Source organism: Quercus robur, chromosome 7 (assembly GCF_932294415.1).
Source record: "Quercus robur chromosome 7, dhQueRobu3.1, whole genome shotgun sequence".
Classification (NCBI taxonomy): Eukaryota; Viridiplantae; Streptophyta; class Magnoliopsida; order Fagales; family Fagaceae; genus Quercus; species Quercus robur.
The window spans coordinates 43,768,543-43,785,240 of record NC_065540.1 but is presented as its reverse complement, the minus strand read 5'-3'; the positions used below and the strand labels follow the sequence as shown (position 1 = coordinate 43,785,240).

The window sequence follows — 16,698 nt, the reverse complement described above, 5'->3', positions numbered from 1 at the left end:
TACATATATATATATATATATTTCATAAATCTGACTCTTGAACCCATAATTTATTTTATTCTCAATAAGGAAAATCGAAGTTACAAATTATAAATGAAATCATGTTTAACAAATGTGTAATAATAATTAACCAAACAAGAAATATACTTTAGCCCTTTTATGTAGTTTCTCAAAAAAAAAAAAAAAAAAAAAAAAAAAGAGCCGTTAGCCGTGGAAAGATTTCAGTGTAGAACAGAACACACGACGGTGTAGTCTGTGTCTCTTTTATTCATTTCACCATCAATCAGACAATAACAAGAACACACCTTTGTTTGTTCAATCTATTAACCTCAATATTCCTTCGCTTCTCCTCTCTCCCTTCACAACTTCCTCTTATTCTTCACACCCATCACCTAAATACTCATTCTTCTTCTTCTTCACGGCTATGACATTCATGCAAGGACCTTCAAACTCTGAAACAAGCCCATGCTTCTCTCATTGTCTCAAAAGGTTTCCTACCCATCTCTGTTGCCTCAACTCTCATGAGCTTCTACGCCCAATTCCAGGACCTTCACAGCGTCGTCCGTGTATTTAATACCTTAGAAGAACCTCATACTATTGCATGGAATTTGATCATTAAGTCCCATCTTGATTTGGGTCTTTTTCATTGGGCTTTGCTGTTATATAAAACAATGAGACGTCTGGGTGTTGCCCATGATAGTTTCACGTTTCCAATAGTAAACCAAGCGGTTTCATCGCTTCAGAGTGATGTAATGTATGGAGAGATGGTCCATTGTGTCTCAACGAAAATGGGGTTTGGATTTGATGTTTATTTTTGCAATACCATGATTGAGGTTTATTTGAAATGTGGGTGTGTAGATTATGCCCGTAAACTGATTGATGCTATGTCACAGAGAGATTTGGTTTCTTGGACGTTGATGATTTCAGGGTATGTTAGTGACGGAAGTGTTGGTACTGTTTTCAATTTGTTCCAGGAAATGATGGTAAACTCTGAACCCAATTCAGTGACTTTGATGGCAATGTTGCAGGCTTGTTGTGCCAGTGAAAGTTTGATCCATGGGATGTAACTTCATGGTTATGCAATCAAGAGTGGGTTGGTAATAGATGGGTCAGTGCAAATCTGTTTTAAAATGTATACTAGGACAGGTAGTGTTGAAGAAGTCAAAAACTTTTTCAGCAAGATTGACAGAAAGGATGAGGTTTCCTGCAATATTCTGATTTCCTATTATGCCATGGAAGGGGATATTGAAAAGTTAGTGAATATTTTTTGTGAAATGCGGGGTAGTAGTGCTGCACTCAGCATTCAGAGTTTAACATTACTTATATCAGCATTTGCGTGTAGAGATCTTTTTCAAGGAGAACAGATACATCGTTTAACCATTAAACTGGTTTTTGTGATGATGTGTTGCTGACTTCTTTGTTGGATTTTTATGCCAAGTGTAGGAAAATAGCGGCATCAGCTCAGTTGATTAGAGAAATTCCTAATAGAAACAGTCTTACGTTTAGGGCAATGATGTCAGGTTTCATTCAAAATGGATATATTAAGGATGCCATAAATTTGTTCCGTCAAATGCAAGCTGCAAATTCTGAGCCCAGGGCTGAGATCTTGAGAAGCATTGTTAATGCATGTACCCATCTGGGAAGACTGCAATTGGGTAATGCAATGGCAATCAATGGCAACTTTATAAGGAACTTAATTTACAGATCTATGGAAGAAACTATGCACCTGGAAACCTCTGTCTTAAACATGTATGTAAGATGCGGAAACATTTCATTGGCTAGAATGTGTTTTAACAATATATTGGTCAAAGAGTTAGTAACCTGGACAACAATGATTGAAGGCTTTGCAACTCATGGGCTTGGTTTTGAACTAGAACTTTTTGTTCTGATGCTGGGGGAAAGAATACAACCAAACTGTCTCACCTTTTTGAGCTTACTGTCTGCTTGTAGCCATTCTAGTCTTCTCAAAGAAGGGTGTGAAATCTATAATTCCATGAAATGCATATTTGGCATTCAACCTGATTTGGATCATTACAATTGCATTGTGGATCTTTTGGGTTGATATGAAAAGCTTAAAGAGGCCATAACCATAATAGTGAAAATGGTGATTTTTCCTGATAGAAGGATTTGGGGTTCTCTTCTTGCAGCTTGCAGAGTTCATTGAGACATAAAACTTGGGGAATATATGGAACAAAGGCTTTTGGAATTGGAACCTGATAATATTGGGTACTATACTTTGTTGAGTATGTACTGGCCAAGTGTTGGACAATGGGATGAAGTTGAAGAAGTAAGGAGGGTAACGAATAAGAAGGATCTCAAGAAGAAACCAGGGTGGAGTTGCCATGAGGCTAAAGGGATGATCCATGGATTTGTTTCTGCAGATGGATTACATTATCAAATGGAAGTGATTTACAAGATATTGGCATGTTTAAGTAGGATGATACAGGAATATATATAGTAATCTTTGGCTAAACTTATCAATTCAGTGGTGCATTCCAATGCCCATGTAGAAACATTATCCTGGTTTTGTTTCAATGTCCGCATGTTCAAATAGGAGTGGGCTTAAATGACAGGTCAACTTAATCTTAAAGATGCAGTTGGCAGAAAGGAAGAGAACTAGAATGGCATTGGCGCATTGCCCTCCACTGGAGACACACTTATTTTGCTTGATCCCAATGCCAGAAGATTATAAGAATACCATAAGGTGGCCAACCATAAGGGATTATGTGTGGTCAAGTACTGTGCATCATAGACGACTTGACAAAATTAGGTGCATGAAAAGAATCGCTTTGGTGGTTCCCATTTTAAACATAAGCGACTGAGAATGTTAAAAGGTGCACTTGTTTTCCGTACCCCTATTTTGTTTAAATGTTTTTCCTTTTCTCCAATTGTATGACTGGCTATGTAGTTAGCATTTGATACTGCTTTTGTTTGTCAAGCACTGAAAAAATGTTATCTTACAAGTAAATTTGAAGTCACCATTGGCATGAATTGTTAGAACTTTCTCATTAGAAAAAATATATTTGTTGTTTGGTTTTATGGCGCATATAATCATGCTTGCCCCCCACTCCCCCACACAAATAACGTTACTAAATAGCCCCACCCCACGTAATGTCTTCCCCAGGAAGAGAGGGAGTGCTGATGAATAACAGTCTGAAAATAACATTTTAAGTCCTGCTGATGATAATTGTTTTGATTTTTCCTATGACTTGTTAGCGTGTATGGTACTTCTCTTATGGATTTTTATGTCACCTAAATAAGATATCCTATTTGGCACTAAAATTTGATTTCAACTGGAATTTCCATTTTGTCATTTTTTCTTATTGATAATCATATCTGTAATATATACCATCATGTTCAATGTTGGAGCTTTCCTGCTTCAAGAAATTACAAATGGGAATTTACGCAATGTTATTTGTTATTTTTTCTAAGGAATACTTAATGTTATTATATATAAGCAATTATTATCCTTGTTTTGGGAGTTGCACCCAAAAAAAGAAATAAGCTAACATAATTTTCTCTATTATATCCTGTATCTTAGTCTACCAATTTGTCCCTTTCCGTCTCCTAATACTTTTGATTCATACTATGAAGATGCACCTAACCTGTGGCTAAAAATTTGTCATCATTATAGTGGAAAAATAGGTACAAAACTTTTCGTCATGCTAACTCATCAGCGTTTTATCACTGCCTATGTTCATATTACACATACATACATGCATATGTTTGTGTGTGGCGCATGTGTATTTGTGACTTTTGTATTTTGTTGGGATCAATATGTTGTTTTTGGTCATATATGTTAAACATAACTGAATTTTGTTGTACATTCAGGTTAGGAAATATGACTACAAGGGAGTGATCTGCATTATGCTTACCTCTTCCCCTTGGATATACAAACAATGTCCTTTACTCCCAAGGATGGGCACGGGAATCATATTTGACTCCTAGGGTTTGCAGGCAGGTTTTAGGTGGTGAAGCCTTGGGTTTGTTTTGTTGTTGCTTTTGTTCCTCTTTTATCTTCTATTTTCCTACTTGTTCTGCATCAGCCTGTGTCTCTTTTCTGATCACAAAAACAATTCATAAATGGGAAAAATCACCCTGCAGAACATTAACTGCACTTTCTTTGTGGATGTGGACTGAATCTTACTTGTTCTGCTGCAGTTTTCTATGTAATTGGCTTTGGTTCTATTGGCTGCTGATGTTCTGAACCTTGTTCAAGAAATTTTTGTGTATTTCTTTTCTGAAATGAAGCCAGGTAGGTGATGCGTAAGTTGTTTGCATTTCTATTGATTTCCTTTGCTGCTAATGTCATTGTTATTTGGTTTAATGAATCCTCGTGTGAAGTTTATTCAAGTAGTAATTATCCAGAACTTCTCCAGGTTTTTTCTTGGTTATTTCATAACTGATGAAATTGATTGACATAGGGGTCCCTTGTTTTCCCAACCCCGAGCATTTGATTGATCTTATCGCTCAGTTTATTTTGATGGAGTAGGATTACAAATCAGTTTTATCCATGAAAAGTCTGTCCTTGTACATTGCTTAAGTGTTTGTTCAACATGATAATCTTGTCTTTCCTCAAAACTGTTTTTGCAGTGCCTTCTTCTACAGAAGTGTCTCATGTTGACATGTTCAATTTATTCCACTACATTGTGACCATCATGATCATCACACCAGCTGTTTGATCCTGGATTTGTTGTTTGTTTTACACACAAACACAGGTGACTTAGGACAAGGGGGACAAACATAATCTGATTTAGAACTGTTGGGGCAGATCTGGTAATACTTCTGTTTTGAGGGTTTAGGATTAGGTTTTGGTGATAAATAGGCTAGAAAATAAGAGGGATAATAGGGTTTCCAAAGGGGGACAAGGATTAGTAGGGTTTAGGGATGAAACAACTTCCTGAGCATGACACCTAGGGTTCCTTGGCATCACACCTCAGAGGAGGTTGCATCACACAAACCATAAAGAAAGCTTCATAGCGATTAAATTCTGAAAAACATTCATCACTAACCTCTCTACCTCAGTAGAAAATACAACAACTCTTTAAATAGAAAACTAATACCTAATCCTAGTTGAACTAGGATTTCTTAAAACCCTAATAAGACTTGGACTTGGACTTGGACTCCTTAGGCTTTTACTACTAAATAACCAAACTTAAAATAAAACTAAAGTAAGACCCAATGGACATTAGCCCATTCCAGAATATTATGAAATTACACAATTGCCCTTGATACATAAAATCAAATAAAATATAATAAATCCTTCACTCTGCCTCCTGCATCAACAGGTCTCCATGGTTTGTACGCAAATGTAGTGTGCCAATGTGATACTTTGACAGAAAACACACAAATTATTTCACCCTTTTTATTATTTATTTGTAAGTTACACATGTTACCAATGCATCTTGAACCCATGACCTCACCTCCACTTTACTCTTACAAGGGTAGGAGGAGCCATTTTACCTAGAGCTCACTGGAAAAGAATTAAAACATCATTAATTATTTCACTTGTATTTGGGGTGGTTAGCTTTTTGGTGAAGGCTTAAAAAAAATCAATTGAGAAACTGACATCCATTTGCTTAAAACTATCTAAATATTTTCTCTGGCTTGTCTCGTGAAAAAGTTAGAAGCTACTATAGCTGAGGGGACCAATTGTTCATTTCCCTAAGCTTATGTTTTAATGGGATGTGGGACTGGTAAAACCTTTGTCTCATTGAATTTTCTTTCTAGTGTATTTTGGTTGACACATAAGGAAGTGTTTTTGAAGAATTTCTCTTCATGTTCTTTTTAAATCTTTGTTGACAGTGCCACTGAATTTACAACTTAACACTTTCGATCTTTAGCTCATTTAAGTTGTCTCTATCTTTTAATGAATTTTTTTTTTCCATTTTTGATGTAGGGAGTTTTCTTCATGTTTTGGTTGGGTTTCAGTTTTTTGAAGTGTCTTGTGACCTTAATCTTTCTGGTTTTATTTTAACTATGCTAAAAATCCTGTTCTCCCAATTCTTTTCATGCTTGTTGTAGGTACATGTTTAGAACTGTTCTCAAGTACTGTGAGGCTGTAAAATGAGCCAAGTGCGAGTGCAAGAAGCTTGATCAAAGTTTACTTGCCTTGTTTGTTAAGAGGATGACTGAGCTTGAACCATGCTATGAGCTTAAACATCGTTATGCTCAGCTCGTAGCTCATTTTCTGGCTTGCTAGAGGGTCTCCATCATAGATCTGAGGGAATATTTTCTTCTCAAACTGATCTGATTCTTTCATTTTGCGAAATGAGCATAGACTGAACATTCTTCTCAATTTATCTGTTTTTTTTTTTTTTTTTTTTTTGTTTGGTTTTTAATCTATTTGGGATTGGAGTACAACATCGACAATGCTGTGGCTCCGTTGGCTTTTCATGTATAAGATGGATTTTTCCCTATCTGGTTCCCCAACTGCAAATTACTATTGAAATAGTAGCCATTCCTCTGTCATAAAAAGCCATGCTTCCCTTTAGCAACTGTGGGTGAACATGAGGGAAAAGCACATGTTGAGAAGCCTTTAAAAAATTATAAATGTACACATGAGATGATAAAGGCCATCACAGGTGTTGCTTCCTAAGTTGTGCAATAACCTGACCCTTTATGAAATACCCATCAGCTTTTGAAGTTTAAAATTTCAAAAGATCAAGCATTAGAAGGGTTTTTTTTTTTTTTTTGGAGCTTACAAGCAGCTTGGAAGACAGTTAAGTATTGCAAGAGCTGAAGTTCAACCAGAATATTGAGACTGAAATCAAGCTCAAGCCAATCTTTAGTTCTAGAAATTTTTTTGTAAGTGCTGAGTCTTAGTAGTAGGAAGTTGTGCTTAGCTCAGTTTGGTTACACTCTTGATTTTATGATTGGTAATGTATTAGCGTACCAATTGTGTGTGAGTTCAAGTCTTTCTTTTTCATAAAGTGAGTTCAAGTCTTGAGCACTGCCATTATATGCAAAAAGTTATGAATGGTAATGTATGTGTATATACTTGCATTGACTCGACAATTAATCTTCATTTTTCTTTCAAGATTGATGTGTATTGTAAATATCTCCTTTGCTTTCATAGTTTAATCTATGTGAACTTTTTAAATATTCAAATTCTTTCTTGCTATCATTTATTAAAATTTGACACTTGTTTCCTTCTAATTGGTCTTTGTAGTTGTTTGTTGTAGAAGTGGCTGCTTCGTGAAAGTATTCTGTGTAGGCTGCTTGCACAAAATAAGGGGCCATCTTTGAAGCAAAGGTACTGGTTTTCTAGGTTTTAAGTAAGCAAGGATACTTCAGGAAGAAAGGTGTTGATCATTTTGTGACGAAGCAGGCTAAACTTTGTCAGACTGGCCATAAACAGGCTAAAAATGATTCTGTTACTAATGGTGTTTAATGTTGTGTGGGATTTAGAGGTTCGACTTTTTAGTGAGCAAGAAAGAATGGCATTATTTTCAAAAAAAAAAAGAAAGAATGGCATTGTTCCATTGTTTGGCTGTTGTAATCTCGAGTTTATTGGTTGTGTGGATTATAGGAAAAGTGGACATATCAATAATGGATGTTTTGGAGAAATGTGGTGTTTGAAGATGTTTTGGACATCTATATATATCTAAAAACTAAGACATAAAATTTAATGTTACTGTACTCTTGTTGAACCACCTCATCAGTCATGTCGTACTTTTTTTTTTTTTTATAAAATTCCTTTATGATTTTTCTATGTTATTTTATATAAAATAATTAAATATAGTTAGACAAACCTGTTAATGCTCTCCATTACTATTCAACATGTTACTATTCATTTGTTTTAAATGCATATATTTGACTATTCAACTACCCAAATTGATTTCAACTTTTCATTTCCTTCTTTCTAATTTCAAGTAATTGTTAAAATTAAATAATTCATTATCATTTTAGTGGATATATACACATGTTTACTATTTATTAGATGCAAATGTTTGACCATATTCAACTATCCAAATTGATTTCAACTTTTCGTTTTCTTCTTTCTAATTTCAAGTGATTGTTAATTGAATATTTAAACTTTTCATCTTCCTATTCTAAAAATTACCCAAAAAAAAAAAAAAAAAAAACTTATTTTCTCTTTCTCCAGCCTTTCTCCTTCCTCTTTGCCTCTTTATCTCCCTACTATTCTTTACTTTACCATTAAACTTCGTTCATCATTTCCACTTTCTTATATTTTAACTCTTTTTCTCTCCATCTTATTTTGTGTAAATTTGATATCATTTATTCCATTGAATCCATATTTTTTTCCACACAAAAACTGTGAGTATTCTCTCTCTCTTTCTCTCTCTCTCTCTCTCTCTTGATTTTTTTAAATTTCTTATAGCTCTAATTTAGGTTGATGGTTTTTTTATTTAATTTTTTTGTGTTGTATTTTTTAAATTTCCCATCATAGATCACTCCTATAATTTTGGTTGAATTTTGGCTTGGGTTAATACGTAGTTTTTTTTTTTAAAATAGAAATTTGAGTTTATATCAAAACAAAATATACATGGCTACGAATTTGAATGTGCCTACCAATGGACTTCTACTGAACGGAGATGTATTCACAATGTTTTTAGCTTCATATACTTCTTTGATAATGTGAATTTGAGAAAGAGGAAAGAGTAGGTAAAGGATGTATGATCTTTCATAATCCGCCATGTCTTGAAGAAAGTGGAGGGCCTATTAGTCTCCCTTCTATTGGAATTTTGTATAGAAAGCCTTTTAATATAAGTTCCTTGACTTTTTGTTATTTTGTAATTACTCTATAGTCTATATTGTGACAAAAAATTAATAAAGTTTTTTTATTTGTAGAGTATCAAAAAAGTCAAAAAAATATTCAGTGTAGAAATTTTGTATTGTTACATCCCATTTGTTTGGTAAAATTCCTTTTAGAAATCTTATGTGTTTTTCTCAAATCTATTAGTGATTTTTATTTTGGTCATTTTGTTACAAATAATTAGCATCTCCACCATCAAATTTTTAGTTAATCCGAATTTTCTTGGTAAGCTTTTACTTTGCTCAGTTGATCATCTTTACTGAAAAAGCCAAAAAGAAAATAAGATAAAATATAATTTACTTTATAGTATCTGTAGGGACACGAACATTCAACGGCCCAATAACGATGTTGGGCTCGCACATGAAAGATCCCTCACAATATGATTTGTAGAAAGTGGGCTTGAAAGGCTAGCGTGGGGTCACAGGGCGTTAGTCTAGCCCGGATCTTAGGGGAACTCAGGTAAGAAAGGACTACAGTCTGGATATCCAAGCCCTACAACTTCATTATTTGAGCAATTGGACTCCTCGGATCTTGTCCGAGGAGCACTAATGCCTTTCCCCGGTTTACCGGCGGTGGGGTTTTTTGAGGTGGCGTCCGTATATTGTCCGGGCATTCTCCTCCCTGGAGTTTTTCCTCCCAGGCCAGAGGGATCCCCCCTTTTTTCTAATTAGTTACCTTTCCTTTTATACTAGCCTACGTTTGCTGTCCCTCGTCCACGTGTAGGGTCAACTTTTCCAGGGCTGATATTTTTCCAGGACTGATATTTGTCCCGTCAGTCCCATCCCAGAATTGTTGGGGATGGGTAATAAAGCCTAAGAATCAGGTTCTGTTAGGTGCAGAGTCTGATCAGTGAAGGGTATTAAGGACAACTTCCCTGAGATATTTTCTGATCTTTAGAGTTTTGCTCGTATACCACTTTCGCCAATGAGACTTTGGGTCTGCTAAGGACTAAGCTGTCCTCGGCTGTATCTCCGGGCCATTTTGGGCTTCTTATTTTTGAGCTTGAGTCATGGCCTCCTTCGGCTTGGGCCTGTGGACTTCCCATAAGCAAGCGGGCCGGGCCCATAAATTATTGGGCCCCACAATAGCCCCTCGAAACCCTGCTGTCCAACATCTTGGTTGGAAAGGTGGGTTTTGGTAATACCGAGCCTTTATGGTGGCTCATTTATTTCAGCCCTTGTCTGACGCTGGCGACTCTTCACCTGCCCAGGGAGTGTACCGGTCCACGAGATGTTCCCCTTAATTTGCGCGCGATGCCCTTATGCCGTTTGGTTATCCGGAGTGCGTCTTTAATGTCTTCCTTTTACGAGACTTCCCAGATCTAACGGTTACTGATGGCGTGGGAGGACGAAACGGCGTATTCTTATTTGTAGATTTCCCTGGGGATCTGAACGTGTTATGTACCCTTTTCTTCGTCCCCTATATAAAGAGAGAAGACAAAAGGTGATTCTCTCATATCTAAATCCCTCAGGCTCTTCCCAGAGTTCACTTCTTCCCTCTGGTTATTCCCTATCCAATAATACGTCCACCATAGTAGTCAGCCATGAATAAACCATTCCTTTCCCAGAAACACCATATCCTAATAAAGCTTGAAATGGCTCGGTCAGGGCAAGGATGGCGGAGACTCAAGATTTGTCTCCCCATCTTTTTAGCCAAAATCCGAAGCAGGGACTCGTCACATCTCACTTTCGGTGTGACTGAGTCAAAAACCTCCATTATCATCATCACCCGCTCTCTCATGAGCATATCTAACATGGCACCAATGTGTTAGGAGTCAGGAATGGGGCAGGGACTAAGTGCCCCTGCTTCTTCCTCTCTTCGTTCACTGGCGCCCCCCTTTGTCTCCCTTTCTTCCTTCTCACCTTTTCCCTCTTCTTCTCCTCCTTCCTACTCATGTCCTCCATCTTCTTTATTCATCTCCTCCATCCTCTTTTTCCTTTGCACTCCTCGGCGACAAGAGCTTGCTGAAGTGCTTCCATGTGTTCCAATTCTTCTTCCTTCTCCTTCATCTTTTTCTAAAGAAGGTTCTTCTCCTGATATGAGCAGTACTGAGGCAAAGATTGGAGAGACTTTGAAGGCGAATTTAAAAGACACCTGACTGTTTACTTATCTGTATTGCGGATGCTATTATTGATTTGGCAATTCATTTTTTGTATAGGCTTGTTTAAGCCCTTCTTTGTACGTTGTAATAATTTTTCTTATTAATAAAAGTTATTGTTATTCTACTTCGCATGTTCTGTTTATATATTATAATAAATTTGCAAGCACTGCTCGGCACAATAGTATAGCATTTGAATCAATGACAACTAAAGCCAAAATACTTGCTAATAAAAAGATGCCACCATAACTTTAACAGAATTATTTGACATAGCAATGCCGACCAGGGAGGGACGACACTTACCTCAAAATTAGCCGAGATGAGGACTGAGTGTTCGATACGGTGTAAGAAGTAACTATCCGGGGACATGTCGTCCGCAAAATGAACAGTTTCCTTAAGCTATTGAATAGGGGGTCATTTTGCCATCTTAACGTACTGGCCTTAACATTTTACAGTATTTGAGCCGAGGACTTTCCCGTCCGAGTAGTTGGCGTTCCCATAGGCTTGAGTCCGAGAACCATGCAAGGCCTAGGTTCTTTTTCTAGTACTTGGTTTCCCCATAGGCTTGAGTCCGAGGACCATGCAATGCCTTGGTTCTGTCCAAAAATTTCTGTAGTACTTGGTTTCCCCATAGGCTTGAGTCCGAGGACCATGCAATGCCTTGGTTCTGTCCAAAACTTTTTCTAGTACTTGGTTTCCCCATAGGCTTGAGTCCGAGGACCATGCAATGCCTTGGTTCTGTCCAAAACTTTTTGAGTTCAATTTCTTCCTTTCATCAGGCATTTCACGAGGCGCCGAGCAGGAGGTTGCCCTCGGCAGCGGCTATTCCTTGGCGTGGGCCATAGTCCCTGGGTCCTCATGCAGAACGGGCCTGGGCCGCGAATTCACTAGGCCCATGAATTAAGAGGTGTTTATGCAGTCTTTGGCCACGCGGTACTTTTTGACGTCCCAGTGTTCGAGGTGCGCCTTTACGAGGCTCCTTTAATCTTGTGGTTGCAGCTGACGTTGGAAGTTGGGCCAGAGCCATTTTGTCTGTAGCGTTTCTTGGGACGCTGCATGAGTTGACTGCCACCACCTTGTCTTTTCAAATAAATAGGAGGGAGAGAGAGTTGCTTTATATACGCACAAATCCTTCAGTTTTCTCCCACATCATAACTCCCATATCCGGTGCTATCTCCCCTTAGCATAACATGTTTGAGGCTAGGGTTGGGGAGAAAGAACTCCCTCCGCAACAGAGGCGCCGTGTCCTCCTGAGACTCAGAATAGCGAGGTACGAGCAGAAGAAGCATAAACTCAAGAGAATATTCCGCTTTGACAGAGGGGAGAAGGTGTTTCTCCTTCTTTTAGTCAAAATCCGAAGCAGGTTCTGTTCATGCCAGGATTTTGGTGTGTCAGAAGAAAGATTCTCCGCCATCAGCGCCTCTGCCTTGTGGCGGACAAATATTTAGAGAAAGCCCCTCAACTTCCAACTCCCTGCACCTTTCCTTCAGCGGTGTCAGGCTCAAGTTGGGTTTCTTTTGCTGCCTGAGTCATGGGTATGTAAAAGTATTGAGGAAGAACAAGGTCTTGGAGCAGTAGCCAACCTCTCCTCTGACCCACCTCATCGGCTTTCTCTTACTCTCTTGTATCTTTCTTTTTGGTTATGTGGTTAGCTTTAGTAGCCAACCCCTCGTCTGTACTGCTCCTCGGCTTTGTTTTATTTTCTGTATCTTCCTACTCAATTATGTAGTGAGCCCCGACATAAGCTGATTTCAGCTTTTCATTGTACACTGTATTACTTCTTTGTTTTAGTAAAAATAGAAATTTATTTACATGTTTTGAGTACTGATTTTTTGGGCGACATTACTTTGTGAATGAGTGTGCTTCATGTGTGTGTTGCTTCTAGAATATTCAGAGCAAGATACCTTGAAACATAATCTAAATAATTCTAATTTACCAATACTACTAGGCATTATGTCGATAATTCATAGTAAGTCAAACTTAGGAAACTAACCGGGGTAACAGTTGAGTATTCTGTGATAGGCGCGTGAATACCGTCCAAGACTGATAATCTCTAAACAACCCGTCGGAGCAGTCGACTGGGAAGTAGGGAACTTCGATTGTGCTTTTGTGTACTTGGTTTCCCCATAGGCTTGAGTCCGAGGACCATGCAAGGCCTTGGTTCTGTCCAAAACTTTTTTTGTTTTTCTTTTGTGTACTTGGTTTCCCCATAGGCTTGAGTCCGAGGACCATGCAAGGCCTTGGTTCTGTCCAAAACTTTTGATTTTTCTTTTGTGTACTTGGTTTCCCCATAGGCTTGAGTCCGAGGACCATGCAAGGTCTTGGTTCTGTCCAAAACTTTTGATTTTTCTTTTGTGTACTTGGTTTCCCCATAGGCTTGAGTCCGAGGACCATGCAAGGCCTTGGTTCTGTCCAAAACTTTTGATTTTTCTTTTGTGTACTTGGTTTCCCCATAGGCTTGAGTCCGAGGACCATGCAAGGCCTTGGTTCTGTCCAAAACTTTTGATTTTTCTTTTGTGTACTTGGTTTCCCCATAGGCTTGAGTCCGAGGACCATGCAAGGCCTTGGTTCTGTCCAAAACTTTTTTTGTTTTTCTTTTGTGTACTTGGTTTCCCCATAGGCTTGAGTCTGAGGACCATGCAAGGCCTTGGTTCTGTCCAAAACTTTTGATTTTTCTTTTGTGTACTTGGTTTCCCCATAGGCTTGAGTCCGAGGACCATGCAAGGCCTTGGTTCTGTCCAAAACTTTTGATTTTTCTTTTGTGTACTTGGTTTCCCCATAGGCTTGAGTCCGAGGACCATGCAAGACCTTGGTTATGTCCAAAACTTTTGATTTTTCTTTTGTGTATTTGGTTTCCCCATAGGCTTGAGTCCGAGGACCATGCAAGGTCTTGGTTTTGTCCAAAACTTTTGATTTTTCTTTTGTGTACTTGGTTTCCCCATAGGCTTGAGTCCGAGGACCATGCAAGGCCTTGGTTCTGTCCAAAACTTTTGATTTTTCTTTTGTGTATTTGGTTTCCCCATAGGCTTGAGTTCGAGGACCATGCAAGGCCTTGGTTCTGTCCAAAACTTTTTTGAGTATTTATTTGCTTTTTTCGCGGGCCAGCCCCTTGGCCATGACGGGGAGAGCTGGCTTGGGGTCGGAAGCCCCTAGAGCTGCCCGTGCCGTTGGCACTACAGGATGTAAGCCCTGGCACAAGTTTATATCGGAGCGACCACTTCAGGTCACCGGAGATGGGGAAAAACTCGCGAATCTCCGCTTGCTAGAGGGTTGACTCATGCGCCACCGGTGCCAACGCGCAAGCCTTCCCACAGACGGCGCCAATTGTGGTTGCACGATTTTCCTGGCCCAACTTCTATTGATCAGGCCTTGGCCCAAAGCACAACCCACAATAAATATTTGTAGAGGATGGGTCAAAGAACTTAGCCTCAGTGAATCTATTCGGTCTGATACATGGACAGTATTGTTTGCAAAAATAAAAACACAAGAATGGATCTCTCACGTATGATTCTATTTCTTCAGTTCCTGATACAGTTTTTTCCGCCCCCTTCTTTGAGGGACTCTACTACATTATATAGTTCTCCTCCTTTCATCTCAACCTTACACCTATTGATCATCTAAGCATCTACTTGAGCATCTGTCCCATCAGACGCCCTCATTAGTCCCTTTGTGAGTTGCAGAGGCCAAGGTGGTACTGTTCAGGGGTCTTTTCCTCATTAATGCGGCCAAGAGGGTGGTTGGGGCGCAATTAATGTGGTGGTAGCTTTCCATGAGATATTTTGGATTTTATTCATTTTATATGTTGGGAGGATGAACTGAAATGGCTGGGGAGAGTTCCTCGTCTGGGCTTCGTGATGTCCGAGGAGGAGTTACTCCTCGGACAGGTTTCCTTGGCGTTATTGGGATTGAATAATGCTTCGTATGTGGTTTCTTTTCGGACAGGACGCTCCTCGGACGGGCTTGAATTTGGAATAGCCCATTATTTTTGGGCCGGGCCCCACAGTATCATTATGCTATTAATGTTTCTATGTATAGATACCTAAGGAACTTTTTCTTTTTGCATTTTATTTTATTTTATATTTCCACTTTATGATATATGATTTATTGATAACGATCTATTGCATAGTTATTTTTATTTACTTTTTCACTTAGTTTCAATTGTGAGGAAGAAAGAGACGTGGATCTATGTTTTGGAGAAAAATATATCTATAAGAGTTAAATTGCATACATCTATATAGTAATAAACAAAATATACATAGTTACAACTTGGTCTAATCGTTATCAGACTATCAATATTTTTTTTAAATAAAATAAAATTATTGTATTGTGTTTTCATACATATCTTATTATATATAATACCTGACTACAAAATATATTTTGTGACGCTACAAAAAAATTCTAATTTAAAACACAATTTCAAATAACACATTGAACTTTTAAAAACACACAATCTAATATATTAATTCAATAATTATCCAATAAAAAATAATTATATTATATTTTCCTGCGCACGATTTGCAACTAGTACCAATAATGGAAGAGACACTACTATGTGCAGAAAAAGAGAAGATTAAATGAGCTTTTTAGAAAAAGATTTTCAATTTTTTTTTTTTTTTGGCTGGTTTACTCTAAGATTCCTAATCTTAATAAAGCATTATGGGATGATTTAATGAGCTAATTAAGATTAGATTTTTCATTTAGAATTTTGCTAGTTTTACTCTGAGATGTTTAATCTTGATGAAGCATTATGGTTAACCTGGTTCAACAGGTTCAACAAGTTCAAACTAGTATCAAGATACGTACCTGATCTAGACAGAAAAGAATGCTTCTCACAATGATGTGAACTAAATTATCAACTAATCAAATAGTCGTGTCCAGCTAAATCTAACAAAGAGGAGGCAAATAATTTGGATCCAGAAGAGCATAGGTACTTGGAATTCTTTTAGAAGTTGTCAATACTGGGTAACAATGGGCATTTTACTGCAGGGGTAGTTAATAGGGCATTATACTGCAGGGTTAGTTCTGGTTCTGGATGTTGGTTTTGGGGTTGCTACCTTCTCTACTTACCCACTTGGATATACAAGCATTGTCCTTTCCTCCCAAAAGATGGACATGAGAAACAGATTCAATTTGCATACAGCTACCAACACCTACCATACCCCAAACAGAGCTTGAGATGGCTCACTGTTCAAGGTTGTGTCGATTGACATGAGAATGGTACCTTGCCACCCTAAAGATATTATTTATATTGCATTCCTTGAATGGGAAATGGAAATCTAGAAGCAACTATAAGCATAAGCAACTGGTTTACGGTAAGGTTTTTCATGGTATCTGCAGAACTTTAAAATTTGTCTGGTTTTGGAAAGAATAAATGAGGTTTTGCTTAAGTAGTTCCCTTAAATTTGTGTGAGAAAACATCAATGTGTGGGTAGAAAATCAGTGGAAGGGAAAATCTCTAAGGGCTGTGGTATGCACGTTGGCCTTAGGTGCTGATGTGTACCATATATGATATATGGCACCAAAGGAATGCTATTCTTCATTGCTATAAAGAGAGAGCTTAAACTAAGGGTGGAGACTAGAAGTAAGCCATTTGTAGTAAATGGGGGATTAATTTAGTTCCATCCTTGGGGAGAACTGTGTAGCCAATTAGTTTTGCCGTCTTCTTCTTTTATTTTATTTGGTTTTGGTGTATAAGGACTCTGGAGCCTTACAATTTTGTTTTCTGTTTGCTCATGTGATTGTTTCTGCAGGTGTTTTACAAACTCTATTAATTATGGAATATTGAATAATTACCCAATTTTTCTATACTTATTATTCACTT

General features: G+C 38.0%; 1 pseudogene; it reads left to right on the top strand.

Moving 5' to 3' along the window:
* Window positions 1-345: 345 nt before the first annotated feature.
* LOC126693564 (pentatricopeptide repeat-containing protein At4g35130, chloroplastic-like) overlaps window positions 346-16,698 on the top strand; it is a 46,541-nt pseudogene continuing 30,188 nt past the window's right edge.